Source organism: Toxorhynchites rutilus, chromosome 3 (genome assembly GCF_029784135.1).
Source record: "Toxorhynchites rutilus septentrionalis strain SRP chromosome 3, ASM2978413v1, whole genome shotgun sequence".
NCBI lineage: Eukaryota > Metazoa > Arthropoda > Insecta > Diptera > Culicidae > Toxorhynchites > Toxorhynchites rutilus.
The window spans coordinates 141922464-141937213 of record NC_073746.1 but is presented as its reverse complement, the minus strand read 5'-3'; the positions used below and the strand labels follow the sequence as shown (position 1 = coordinate 141937213).

The window sequence follows — 14750 nt, the reverse complement described above, 5'->3', positions numbered from 1 at the left end:
ACATTTGAATGGCCCTCACAGCAAACCTTCCATTTGAATATGGCGTCGATTGTTTATGAAATTCTCCTTTTTAACTGGTCCAAGGACCAGTTAACGTTCGCCCAGTTAGCGAACGATTACTGTACCTCATACCCCTCTAGCCAAATTTATTTCAAAATTCTATCTCTAGTTTTTTCTCCTATTCATACAAAATAGTTACCAATTTAAAAATTCTGCGGTTGGTTAAGTGACGAAACTTGACGTCATTTTCTCATTAAAATTCAACAAAATAAATACACATTTATTAAATATCCAGGTATTTAATTTTTGAAAAAGAACTTTAAAATTAAATTACCCTCTCGACTAGTAGGAAATACCTAAAGATACCTCATTTTGATCATGATAAATTTGGTTTGGACAAGCTTTATATAAAAAGTAAAATATCAAAGAATAAGACCAAAAAATGGAAGAGAAATAGCCAAGGAATTTGATTATTTCAATACCAAAGTAATACTTGAGCAATATTGTTTTGGTTTTGAATGTGCTCATTAATATTGGAATAATATTGGGGGCCTGATCATAAATTATTCCAGAATTCCAATACATAGATCACTGCATAAATTATAACAAGGAGACGTCAGTTTGCCATTTATGCGTGTTCGGTTTCAGCTTCCATTCGTTGCAATGCAATGCAAATGAAAAACGAACGGAGCTGATACAAACCACGCAAAAACTTCAAACCGAAGTCATTTCAAACTGCTCGAATGGTATGATTAATTAAAGGTTTTTTCACCATTTTCTGAATATAAATACTTCACGAGTTTTCTAAAGGGATTCTATTTATCAAGTGTTGGAATGGTTAAAAAAAATCATTTTAGTTAAATCAAGCCGATCTTCTTAAAATAAAATGGTTTTACAGGATCCAGTTTTCTTCCAGTTTTTTAGGAGCAATCTTCCAGTTTTTTGAAAAATATTGTTGGCAACCCTGGCAGCGGGTACTTTTGCACTCGCTTGCGTCTCTGCAAATCGGAATGTTTCCCTAACACAAACTTCAAAACCATGGAGCCTGGGGGAATTGGCATTGCAGATAAAGTAGAACCCCGTTTATCCGCGAGCGGATATTCCGCTGTGATGATTATGCGCGACAGCGAGTTCCATAGTAAATAAGTCATAGGCCTTCCAGAAATTTGTCAGTGAGCGATAGGCTCACGCACTTTTTTTTCAGTCGTGGCTTTCACATTATCTGACCACTGGTGTACATGACCTTATAGATGTATAGTTTAATGATTTCTGTATTGATAAAACATAGTTTTCATGCTGAAATATCTTTTTTTCGTGTTTGGATCTCATTTTTAGTCCTTTAATGCGTTATCTGCGTTTTTTGTTATTAGCGGTAAGCTAGCCAGACTATTCCGCGGATAATCAAGGTTCTACTGTACATGCAAATCGACAGTACTTTTTACCCCATGCATTTTTATACTCCGGAATTCGTTTTTGCTAACACGCTACAAAACCGGGTACAAATGCAACGATTTGGTTCAGTCCTACAAGATTGCATTGGAACAAATCCCTTCATGTCGGCAGTTCACTGAACTTCTACGCATACCGTTTGATGATTAGACAAAATATTGGTATCTATTTGCAGCGATAACTACTGCCATTATGCATGAATTGACCTAAATTGAGATTTGTTTGCAATTGAATTCGTAAATTGTTTCCAACACTTTTCCAATTTTTTTCGCCGTTTCAACCTTCCTTGGGCAGAGATAAACACAATACATAGGGAACTCAAATCGGAGCATCCATTCTCGCCAGGATATTCGATCCGATGTGACAGGAAATTGTAACATCTTTGCTGCTGCTAATATAATTTGTATGGTTGTTATAACTGCTTCACGATTCGAAGTATACTGAATGCTCCTTACCGCTAGACCGCCACTTTTATATATTTCTGGTTGGCTATTGAATACATAAGGAGCGTGGCCTGCACTATATCTTCACTTCTTTTGAGGAACTGAACACCTAACGATATGCACAAATGAATGCGAGCCGCCGCAGCTTGCTTTATGGTCAGTGATGATCATGAGGTTCTGAATTATAGAGGCTTGGAAAGGCAAATTTGAAAAACTTCAACTAGATGCGGATGAAATCTCCGAGCTTGAAGTCTCCAGCAACAACAACAACTTTAACTAAACTCTAGGCTATGTGATATGAGTGAGGCACATCAGTAGAAAATCAATCGCATACGCATATTTCATTACACAAGCCCGTATACGTATTGAAAGAGCAACTGAAAGAATAAAGATTGCTTGTACAAATCTACCAATCAGAACGTGAGGTTTTTGTTTAGATAATGTTTGATATCTTTCAATTGTTCGAAAGGTAGTTTGATAAAATACAATTTTTTTTTCATTGTAATAAATTGTTACGGAGTGCCCAAAACGATTGATGCACAAATCTCTTAAATCCATCCGGAAATGACCGAGCAATAAGCGTTCGAAATTGGACAGATTGCGTGATGCGAACGCCTGTCCGTTTTTCAATTCAATGCTACCGACTTTACATGACAATCTTTCCTGTATGCTGGATTGTAGTAGTGAATCCATTTTTCGTGCCTAATAGCGATTCGATGCAAAACAAGACTTCCTTTGGCGCTGTTCAAGTAACATTTTGGGCATGCAAAATTGCCGTTCGACATCTCTCGCTTACAATTTGTATGGAACAATATTTTTTTGCTTTTGGATGTGCAACATATACCGGGAATTTGTAATTTTTGAATATTTCCGCTGAATATTTTTCAATTTTTTGATGTAGGACTACGTCTTTCAGTTCTATACCGGGGTGTAAAATCAAAGTTTCGAAAACGAAAACGTTACGCCGGAGACCGAGATTTTGAGCGTTAATAGCTTCTAAACAACTGAACGAAATGGTATGATAAACACTTCATTCGAAAGATAAAATATCTACGCGTTATATACTTGTTACTTTTTCATCCAAAAACTTGTTTCAATAGCCTTAAAATTGCTTTCAAAACAGGCTATTGAAATCACCAATCGGTATATAAGCGAGCGCCGCTCGTAAACCCACTCAGTTAAAATTGAATAGCGATTGGAGCATGTTGTCGCTGTTGTGGTGAAGCTAACTTCGTTTATCTTGAAAGTGCTGATGAACGGTGTCACCAAGAGCCTGTTTGTGCACCTTAGGCCAGAAGGGAATCCATCAGGAGGAGAGTGATGCCACGGTTCCGCTTGAAACATCGGAGCAGCCGCCACACACACATACACGCGCGGAACCCTCGTTGATATCATCGTTGCTGAAAAATAATCTACCAGTTCCCCTGGGAATTGAAAAATACATTCATGCGAAAGAGTTTATTTTAATGTTTTCCATCCATACAACACTGCAACCAAATACATTTGATTTTGTGATTTTTCAATCAATCGCAATTGACAGGGAAGCTTCTGAATATTATTTTTCCCCATAAGTAGATCATTTTCGTATCCAATATTGGATGCATAACATGAAAAACCGAAAATTTTTCACATCGCGAAAATCATGTAATTTTCGAGCGATTATTTGCTTCCTACTCATATAATGCTGCGATCAAATACATTTCGTTTTGGATTTTTCAATCAAGTGCGATCAAAGTAAGACCACGTCTTTCTGCAATTTATTAGAGGTGCAATGAATCTTAAGGAATTCCCGATCTACGCGCACTGGCAAACGATGTTTACTCAACAATTTCTCAAACGAGAAATGGGTGTTGTGAGAAAGGATTAGCGAACGCAATAACGACAAACGGGAGGAAGAGATGTTTGGAGGTTGAAGGAAATTGGCAGAAAACATCTCCATTTTATCTTTCGAATAATGTGATTCATACCACTTCGTTTTACCAGAAAGAGATTATTAATGTTCAAAGGAGGAATCGAGTCCTCCGAGGAAATTACCCAGCGAAAATTAGAGTCGACTATCGATTGCGGCATTCGTACACAAATAATTTTATAATGCAGTTTCATCAAAGTGATTTCTTCAATATGGGGATATATTCACTACATCATGTCATATATTTCATATTCTTCATTATAAAATCCTTATCCATGGCACCTATCGGTATCGAATTATCATCGACACCACGATTTTCAGTAAATGCTCATTTCAGTTCGGCCTGCAAAAAACTTTTCTGAACTCTATAATCCATCAAATTTGGAGCCCTGAAAGGGCCGTTGATTATATGCTAAACTAATATAGCACGCTCTCCTCGGATACGATGGGTCAGCTGAATGTCCTTGGGCATGATATGACGCGTTTTGCGTGGATAGCACACAAATTGGTATCTTCGAATAGGCCTCCTGCAGCGTCATAATCGCGGAACTTTGGAAGCGCAAATCGGTTTTAAAGTCTTGAGCAATTCCACGAACCAAATGCTGCAAAGGTAGATTGCGGATCAGCAATTCGGTCGACTTCTGATAGCGACGAATTTCACGCAAAGTTCCCGGTCGATAGCGATGTGGCTTTTTAACACACTTCCTGTGACTGGTGCGCTTATCCGAGCTGCTTTCGTGGTGCCTTACCACCGAAAGACTAACGAGCTGTCTGCTTGGTCCCTCAACAAACGAGTCCTCACGGTGCGAGAGTAGAGTAAAAAATGCACGAAAGCAAAGGAAGCATGATATTATAAACCATAAAAGTATAAAATGTAAACCCCTGCATACTAATTTGTGTGCTATCCATGCAAAACGCATCACATCATGCCCAAGGACATTCAGCTGGCCCGTCGAATCCAAGGAGAGCGTGCTATATTAGCTTGGCATATAATCAACGGCCCTTTTCAGGGCTCCAAATTTGATGGATTAGAGTTCAGAAAAGTTTTTTACAGGCCAAACTGAAAGGAGTATTTTCGTTTGGATGCCATTCAGCATCGAAAAAATTCCGGAAAGATCTATTCGTTGGTGAAAAATAATCTGCCAGTTCCCTGTGAATTGAAAAATACATTCATGCGAAAGAGTTTATTTTAATATTTTCTAACCATATAACACAGCGACCAAATACATTTGATTTTGTAATTTTTCAATCAAGTGTAATTAGCAGGAAAGATTCTGAACATTATTCTTCCCCATCAGTAGGATATTTTCGTATCCAATATTGTATGCGCGCGCAACGGAAAATGTTTCGCATCGCGAAAATTATATAATTTTCAATCGATTATTGCTCAGTCGTCGAAAGTTTCAAACTCAGAGAGTTCATTCCCCTCTAGTTTACCTTCCGAATTGTCATCGTAAACCACACCTTCTCTCGATTCAATCACGCACAAAAAGCATACTTAAGCAATATTTTGGTGGTGAAACGCAATCTGTAACCGATCCATCAGAAGAAGAGAAGACGACCGCGAGAGTATCAGCACCGAAAAACGGTTCCGTTTGAGACATCGAAGCAGCCGACATACACACACACACATATATATACGTGCGGAACTTCTTTCGTTTAAATATCATCCAGCATCGAGAAGATTCCGGAAGAATATTGTCGTTGCTGAAAAATAATCTGCCAGTTCCCCTGGGAATTGAAAAATACATTCATGCTAAAAAGTTCATTTTAATGTTTTCTAACATATAACGCAGCGACCAAATACATTAGGTTTTGTGATTTTTCAATCAAGTGCAATTAACAGGTGGTTATCGAGTTAGCATTAACCACTGGTGGTGGATTTCGAGAAGAATCCGGAAAGATATCGCTGCTGCAAAATAATGTGCCAGTTCCCCTTGGCATTGAAAATAACATGCAAGCGAAAGAGTTTATTTTAATGTTTTCTAACCATATAACACTGCGACCAAATACATTTGGTTCTGTGATTTTCCAATCAAGGAGAATTAGCAGGAAAGCTTCTGAAGATTATTCTTCCCCATCAGTAGAATATTTTCGTATCCAATATTGGATGCATAAAACCTTGTACCTCTAACGTAACGCTCTCGTTTTCGAAGTCCCCCAAATATTAATTTATTCATTCATTCAGAATGGATTCAAATCCAACTTCAAACAAATGATCACTGAATCAACGATAGTCCTACGTCACCATTGCGGTTATACCATAGATATAACCCACTTCCTGTTTTTTCTCAAGTTGATACTGCCACCAGTGGTCTTATGTCAATTCTAAGCGCGATCTGTCGTTTAGTTTGGTTACAGCATCATTGAGAACAAGTTTACTTTTTTGTTTTGTTCGACGATTTTTGATATGGATAATTCTATTGATCTAAGATATTGAATAAAATTTTGTGTTGCAAACAAAAATTTTTGTGCCGAAACGTTGAAAATGTTAAATAATACATTTGGCGACTCAACTAAAACGGGTGTATGAATAGAAAGGATTTTCCACGTCAAGGACGACCATCCACCGACCATCTGATGAAAGCATCAACAAAATAAACGAAAAGATGCTCGGAAATCGTCATTCAAGTTTGAGAGACCAAGTCAGTGAACTAAAGATCTCTCGCGAGACCGTTCGTCATATTTTGGGCATGAGAAAAGTTGCAGTACGACTAGTGCCAAAAGAGCAAAAGAGCTAGCTATTTTCTTCAAAAATTTCATTGCAATCAAGTGACTGAAGACATGCTTGAACGATCAAATTCTGATCCCACATTCATCCAACACATACGTACTGGCGACGAGACTAGGGTGCACGAGTATGACATGCAAACGAGTCAACAGTCATCAGCATAGACCACTGCAAACGAATTGAAACCGAAAAAACCACGTCAAAGTCGATCAAAAGTGATGGTACTGCTGACTGTTTTCTTCGTGGTGTTGTCCATTCAGAATCCCTTTCCTTCAATAAAAATTATTACCTTGGGTTTTTAGCTCAAACGCCAGATTCGTCGCGACCGGCCAGATTTGTGGAAGAATAACACTTGGATTTTGCACCAGCTCATCAATCGATCATTGTGAATGAAGTTTTGATCAAAAATAGCACGAATGTGGTTGAACAAACACCGTACTCTCCAGATATGGTCTAGTGTTATTTTTTCCTATTTCCGAAACTCAAATTACCGCTTTGTGGGACCCGTTTTTACAGCATTGAAAACATAAAAACGAATTCACTGCGTGAACTGAAGTTTATAAAAAGTGTTTCGATGACTGGACTGTTCGTAGGAAAAAGTGTATTGCTCAGAAGAAGCCTATTTTGAAGGCGATAATATAATATAGAATTACACTGAAATGTGAGTAGTAATATATGAATACGAAAAAGGAATAAAATTAACGTAATAAAATCGTAGCTTTGAAGATACAAAGGTATCAGATAGCGAAATATCAGAGTAACTCATTCCATGCCGCAATAATAACGTTTCAAGACATTATTATTACGGCACCTTTTGCCCCAAAACAGAGCTTGAGATGTTTTCAAACGCACAGTCTTTTTTGAAACAATGAATTCAGCAATCGATCATCAATAATAAATCATCAATAATCTATTGCTAATCGGATGAGGAAAGTAAAATAATGAATTAAAAAGAGAACCAACACAAAACGAAAGTGGGCCGGAGTGCTTTTCTGGGAATGCTTTTATGACAGTGCTCATAAAAAATACCCAACCGGCAAAACTTTGACAGCACACATCATCAATTGATATTGAATTCGATTTTGTTTGAAACGACGGATTGTTTCAGTACGCGAGGGAAAAAATACTGTTTGTTCGTATATTAAGAAACATTTCAAAAAGGTCAGCATGGGAAATCAGGCGTGGCCGGCTTCAAATTTTCCATACATTGGATTGTCAGTTTTGACCCCTTTGAATACACTGCGTTTCACAACTATAGAACCACTCATTTTTTCTGAGTTTCCAGAGATATGTAAGAAGTCAGTTGAATTGAAGTATATAGTGTAGAATACAATAACTATCTTCATTTGTAAGACTGACCATTTCAAACTGTGATGTGGCGCAAGCGCCACTTCCCTTATAATGTGACGTAATTTGGAATCTGATGCGATATGATTTTTAATCCGTCCTGATGGCATAGAATGAACGAGAAGGGACAACAAATTTCAAATAACAACATTAATCAAGGGACAAAGCATCTGGACGATGTTCACTTACCTCACTTGCTCAATGTCTTTTTCGAATTAATTGAAGCTGAGAGTTGATCGAAGGGTAATGTCTAAAATATCCATCGAAACGCATGTTATAACAAAACTCAGAACATCCTCGCGTGAACTGTATTTGCTTTACATCGGATAATTTCGGACGGAATTATCTTATTCAACACGGATGTTTTCAATTGCATTTTGGATTGGAATAGAAGATGCTGTCCATAGTTGTTACAATCGGGCTCTCAATTACGTTGGCCCGCTCGACACACGCTACAAAGACGGAAAATGTGTAGAACTCTCTACCTCATGCTCCACTCAACGGTGGCATGTTGTAGAAAATATTTGGAAACAGATTCTCCCAAACTTTGATGGATGAACGCCAATCGGTTGAGGAAACAGCGATTAAAATTTGCTGTTTTCACAACAATCTGGCGTTGGTAACATAGCCTAAATAAAACTGCATTTTTTTCAAAAATCGAGCCGATGGCAATGTTTTTCCATCAATTGTACACAATTTGTACAGATCAGATTTTCGTAATGTACGCGTGTACTGATTATACATGCAATTTTGCGAAAAGTCTCGTACTGAAAATTTCTCCCTCTGGCCCTTGCGTCACTTCGCGAGATTACGGCAGTTAAGCTCTTCAAATCACTTATACTGCTTGTAGGCTGCAACTAATATTCGTACGACCACTCCTCATAAGTTCCTGACACGGTTTTGATTTGGTAAACATGCTGACCAGTCCAGAATCTGAAGCCATTATTCATTAAACCATGCCATGACTTTCCGGATTTTATGAATTGATGCCAAATTACGCAATTATCACGTTGTTTTTAATGCAATAACAGCAGTAAATGTTTCTGAAGTACTTCGTTGCACTTATGACTGTACATTCGTGTTGATGGTAAGCTATCTAAACTAGGCCTTTTTGAGAAAACGTTTGAAAACGTTGAAACGTTGAGAAAATAATTTGGTCAATTCAATTCACGTTACACGGGGTTAACATTGTCAATATTTCCCAAGATATCGCAGAAAACATTCAATATGCCTCTGATTTCAAAAATATTGTACCGTAGATGAGCTTTTCTCACGCTTGCACCGAGATGAAAACAAAAATAGTTCCATCACCACAGTACCTCGTCTACATAATTCTTCAGTTTAGAATCCGCAAAGAAACCAAACACACACAAATCACGCACCAATGATAGCCAGCGCAAGGATCGCTAACTAGATTGAGATCTCCCGGGAATCGACACATAATAATAAGCATGATCGGCCGAACAAACGTAATCCGGCTGTTTTTCTTTCCGCTCAACGCCACACCATACTATCTCAGCTGCGACTCGAAAACAAAGAAAAAAAAAACACACCAAGCACCAATTTTGTGCTGCCCTCATCGGTAATAAATTGCCCCACAAAGGGGCCATAAATTTTAATTAATATAAATAAATGCTGAATAAAATCTACAAAATAAAGCGATTAAGATTCCCAATGATTTGAACAAGTTCTCTTGGGTTTGTGTGAGATAGTGAGTTCCCTCCGCCGTTCACTATCATTGCCTTCGATAATCTGGCTATCGACGATTCGATGGTGATACAGAGGCGTTTGATCTGATTTGAATAAAAAGTAAGTTTAATATATTGAAAAATTACTCTCTAGAAGGTGGATAGTATCTCCGGATGACCACTGGTACAGTGTGGAGAAATCTCCTTCCACCAACCATCTCAGATTATACGAGCGGCACGATTTGGTGATGGTTGCTGACCCACTGCAATCAAGCGCCAATTACGGCACTGGGAATGAGTGAAGTAGATACGAGAAACGACCATCCCGGTGAAATAAATCGGGAAGAAAATGAGAAAACACGATACGCCAAGAGGAACGCGAAAAGCGCCAGATCGTTTGCGCGCATGGGTCGAGTGCGGATGATCTCCGGAGACGCCCTCAGGCATCGTTAGCGAGACTCGTTATCTTTTGGTGGCGGATAGGGTGGATATGATAAATGATCAGCTTAACATGCAGGTCACTGGTAGGGTTTCCCCCTATGGGATGCATTGTTATTAGTCCACGGGCGAAACCTCGAATGTGACTATGGACGTAAATACAATGCCGAAGATTTGCATCCAGATGCAAATGGCAGCTGCTGCCATTAAACAAGCGAGAAAATGGCACACCTAAGGTATACTTGTTCATTATCATCACAAATATTATTCGAACCATCCTCAAAATAGAAGTTTTACGAAAGTTATACGTAACTACAAACATTGTGAAAGCCTAGACAGATTGTAACCTTTTTTATAAGGCCGGAAAAACACACTAAACTGATTTGAACCAGCGCGGTTACCCATTCGAGTCAGACCGCGATCCATCAGAGATTGAACGAAAGTTATTGATTGCCTGAGTTAGCGTCCTTCGCCTCGCTAACCATCCGACGGTTTTTTTTAGTGTTTGTTCGCTTCTGCATAGTTTTTCTACTGGCGCAATAAACTAGCAATCCCGATCGTTATCGCTTTTCTGTTCACCTAGCGCAGTAGTAAAACACAGACAGATTGCTCCGGCTCCACGCGATGTACCTTCTGGAGAGTGCCTCGACCCGAATGGCTTCTTTCGTTTGCTGACTGTTCATCTGCCTAATGACTTGGCAATTATTGTGGTTGTTTTCATAATGACTTCGTTCGTCCGTTCGCCCGTTCTACCCTTCATCGATTCATCAAACCAAACCAATCGATCCACCGGCCGTGTGCATTGTGGAGCCGTCAGCCATTAACAAGGAAAACTCATCCGGCTCTCCAAGTCGGGCACTCTGGCCGACGAGATCTTGCGCTCAGTTTCGATGCGGACTCTATTCTGTACATCTTTTGCCGACGAGAGCTATACCGCACCCAAGAGCTACATTCGTGGCGCAGTGATCGCTGCGATCATTTTTTACAATCCAAGGAAGAAAAAGAAAGAAACTTGAGATCGACGGAGTGCAGTGCAAACGGGCAGCGGTTCGCCATTGATTTCGGAAATAATTTCGAGCTTCCCGGCATCCGACAATTGATGCTACTGTTATTCGCGGTGCTTTGCATACATACGCAAGACCAAACATCGATTTGCCATTAAGATATGCTATTTTCAGCGAATTATCTCTCTTTGTTGGTAATGAGTTAGTTTTTCTGGCGCGGTCTACTCCTCATCCAGGTTATGATGATGATGATGATTTCTCAGCGCATTCCACGACAAACTCAGCAAGAAGTAGTACAAACAAATGAATTCGATGTTTGTTACACTTTCAGTGCAAGCCGAATTGATGGTTGGGATAATAACATTGTTTTTCTTTATTTCGAAATGGTTGTCTATCTTACCTCTCTACCTAAACGGACAAACTCAATGTAGGAAGCAAAGGAGTATTAAGGGCTTGAATATGCAAACATTGTTCTAAAATCATTTTTTGAGCATATAACAACTCGACGTTGATAGAAACGAATATTAACCAACAACCAGGATGTACCGAATATAGGAAATAATAAAACAAACGTTCTGCTGGCGGAACTTGCAACGGCACAGTATGATGAAGTATTAGGCTGTCAAAAAAGTCCTGTGGTATTTTTTTTTAATTTTCATTTGTTCATAAAATTAGTTACAATCATCTGTTTTAAGTCAAATATGCGCCGTTTGTTCGATGACTTGTTCCCAACGAGATGCCAACTTCATAATACCCCTGTTGTAGAAGCTCGCTTCCTTATTGGCAAAAAATGTGGTAAGGCAATTTTCACAGGCCTCTTTTGTGGCTAACTTCTGACTACCTAGCTCGTTCGCCATGGACAAAAACAGGTGGTAGTCACTTGGTGCAAAGTCCGGACTATACGGCGGATGCAAAAGAACCTCCCATCCGAGCTCCCGGAGCTTCTGGCGCGTCACCAAAGAAGTGTGTGGCCTGGCGTTGTCCTGATGGAAGACAATACGGCCTCTGTTTATCAAAGATGGCCTCTTCTTCATGAGTGCTACCTTCAAGCGGTCCAGTTGTTGGCAGTACAGGTCCGAATTGAGCGTTTGGCCATAGGGAAGCAGCTCATAATAGATTATTCCTTGACAATCCCACCAAACACACAGCAGAACCTTCCTGGCCGTTAATGAGGGCTTGGCCACCATCTGAGCCGCTTCAGCGGGCTTCGACCACGACCGTTTGCGCTTCACGTTGTCATAAGTGACCCACTTTTCATCGCCAGTCACCATCCGCTTCAGAAACGGGTCGATTTTGTTGCGATTCAGCAGCGATTCACATGCGTCGATACGGTCAAAGATGTTTTTTTTGCGTCAACGTGTGTGGCACCCATACATCGAGCTTCTTTGTGAATCCAAGCTTCTTCAAATGGTTAATAACGGTTTGATGACTTATCCCCAGCTCTTGGCCGATGCTACGGCTGCTACTATGCCGGTCTTTCTCGGCTAATTCAGCGATTTTGTCGCAATTTTCGACGACAGGCCTTCCGGAGCGTGGCGCATCTTCGACGACCTCTACACCAGAACGAAAACGTTGAAACCATCGTTGTGCGGTGGAAATGGAAACTGTATCGGGTCCATAAACTGCACAAATTTTATTGGCAGCTGGAGATGCATTTTTGCCTTTGTCATAGTAGTACTGTAAAATATGTCGGATTTTCTCTTTATTTTGCTCCATATTTGCGACACTATAACTCACGAACGACTTAACCAAACAAAACACTGTCAAGGACTATATTATAGCGCGCAAAAATACCTTTCCAACAAGCTATAGTATGACTCGATACAATGAATACAACTAGAACTACGCGCTTACAACGACACCTCGCGGAAATACCGCAGGACTTTTTTGACAGCCTAATATAATAAACAAAATGCGATGGATTGGTTTTCTGAAAATATTGGCGGTTGAATTTCCCGTGCTTGATAAAGATAATAACTAGATGTTTATTTTTTTGTTCGTTTAGAGAGTCACACCTCAACCTTCAATCGGCCGTTTTTTAATATGTTTACATACAAAGAGAGAAGTATATTTGCAAATCAAGCATTCATTAATAACAAGTGCCTTCAGAATGTACCACCCGTCATGAGAAGATCGTTTCTCATTTCTCATTTCTCATTTCTCATTTCTCATTTCTCATTTCTCATTTCTCATTTCTCATTTATCATTTCTCATTTCTCATTTCTCATTTCTCATTTCTCATTTCTCATTTCTCATTTCTCATTTCTCATTTCTCGTTTCTCATATTCTCCAGTTCTAATTATATATCTTATTGATATATTACGGTATATATATTTTCACATCAACTAGCCAGTAAGCAAATTTAATTGAAAGCGAAGACCCTAAACCGATCGGGGTCGAATCCAATACCTATATTTATCAGTATTAGCAATGAATTTACAAGAAAATTCCCGCTTTACCAGATCCTCGGCCACGGTCGGTGAATGCGATCGTTTCCGAGTTCTAGCAGCTGAGCAAACCCAAGCCTAATTCTAACAGTTCATGCCCTTTACTCATCTCAAGGCATGTAAAAAGGGGTATAAGGGATATAAGGGGTATAGGGTACCTATAAAATTGATAAGCCCAGCTGAACTATTGGGATCACTGAGTAAGAACCTTTGAACGTTTCTAACGTTCAACAGGAGGGTATAGGGTGGGAGATGAAAATCTAAAAAGTGAGCATCTTCCGAATGATTTCGAGCACTCGACCATTTCATGACATCAAGGACACGAATAAAGTAATGTAGCATCCCTATTCACTCTTAACATTACTTGCACTCATTTATCTCAACGTCTCGAAGCTTTTCGCAAGACCCTTTTCCTTATTTCCATAATTTTACGAAAACAGCATGCGCGTTGTGTTTATGATCCACTCCATACTCTCGGCATGGGGGCATAACACTGACCCAAATATAATATATCAAACAGCTTTCGCTGGCCAGTGAATAACCTCTTGAATATTACGCAATACGTGTCTTCCGCACTGGCTGCACATAAAAAAAATGTCAATATTTGAATTCTGCTTACATTTATTTCTTTTCGCGTGCGCTAGGAATGCAGGTCAAGAAATGAAAATAATACCATATTATTGATGGTAAACAGTTGGCAGAAATGTTTTGTTCTACTTTTTCGGTTACTCTTCATTTGTTCTAGGACGTGATTGGTTAATTTTAAGTGGAGATCAGAAAAACAAATTTGATTAAAGTGTAGACTTAAGGTTTCTTAGAGTTAAGAGTTCTAAATAAAAATGAATCGGAGTTGAGATTGATGTTCTATGTTCTATGTGGTTTTCGCCACCGTATTCCGAAATCCAGTAAGTTAATTAGTCGGTTGTAAAATGTAATGTAGTCGGATATTAATAGGCAGAACTGTTACACGGAGTGGTATTGCGTGAATTTCATGATGACCTATTTCATGACAACCGGGACTATCTCATGTTGACAGTGAAGAATTTCATGGTGAACTATATCGTGGCAACTGATGCTATTTCATGACAAAGAAGTTATGTCAAACATATGGTCAGTATTGTTCTAACGAGAACAAGAATAAATCAAGAATCAACCATATATTTAACTGCTTCTGCCTCAAAGTGCAACGCGTTCCAGGCTGGATTTGGAGGAGGTTTTTCGTTGGAAAATTGAAGATGAAAATTTATTCAAGAGCGGTTGCCGTCGTCGCAGTTGCACCACACATTTGTTTCGA

General features: G+C 39.2%; 1 protein-coding gene across 1 annotated transcript in view; it reads right to left on the bottom strand.

Annotated features, from left to right (window-relative positions):
* Positions 1–14750, bottom strand: part of LOC129778730 (frizzled-4) — a 106759-nt gene that overhangs the window by 71652 nt on the left and 20357 nt on the right. The window lies entirely within an intron of this gene.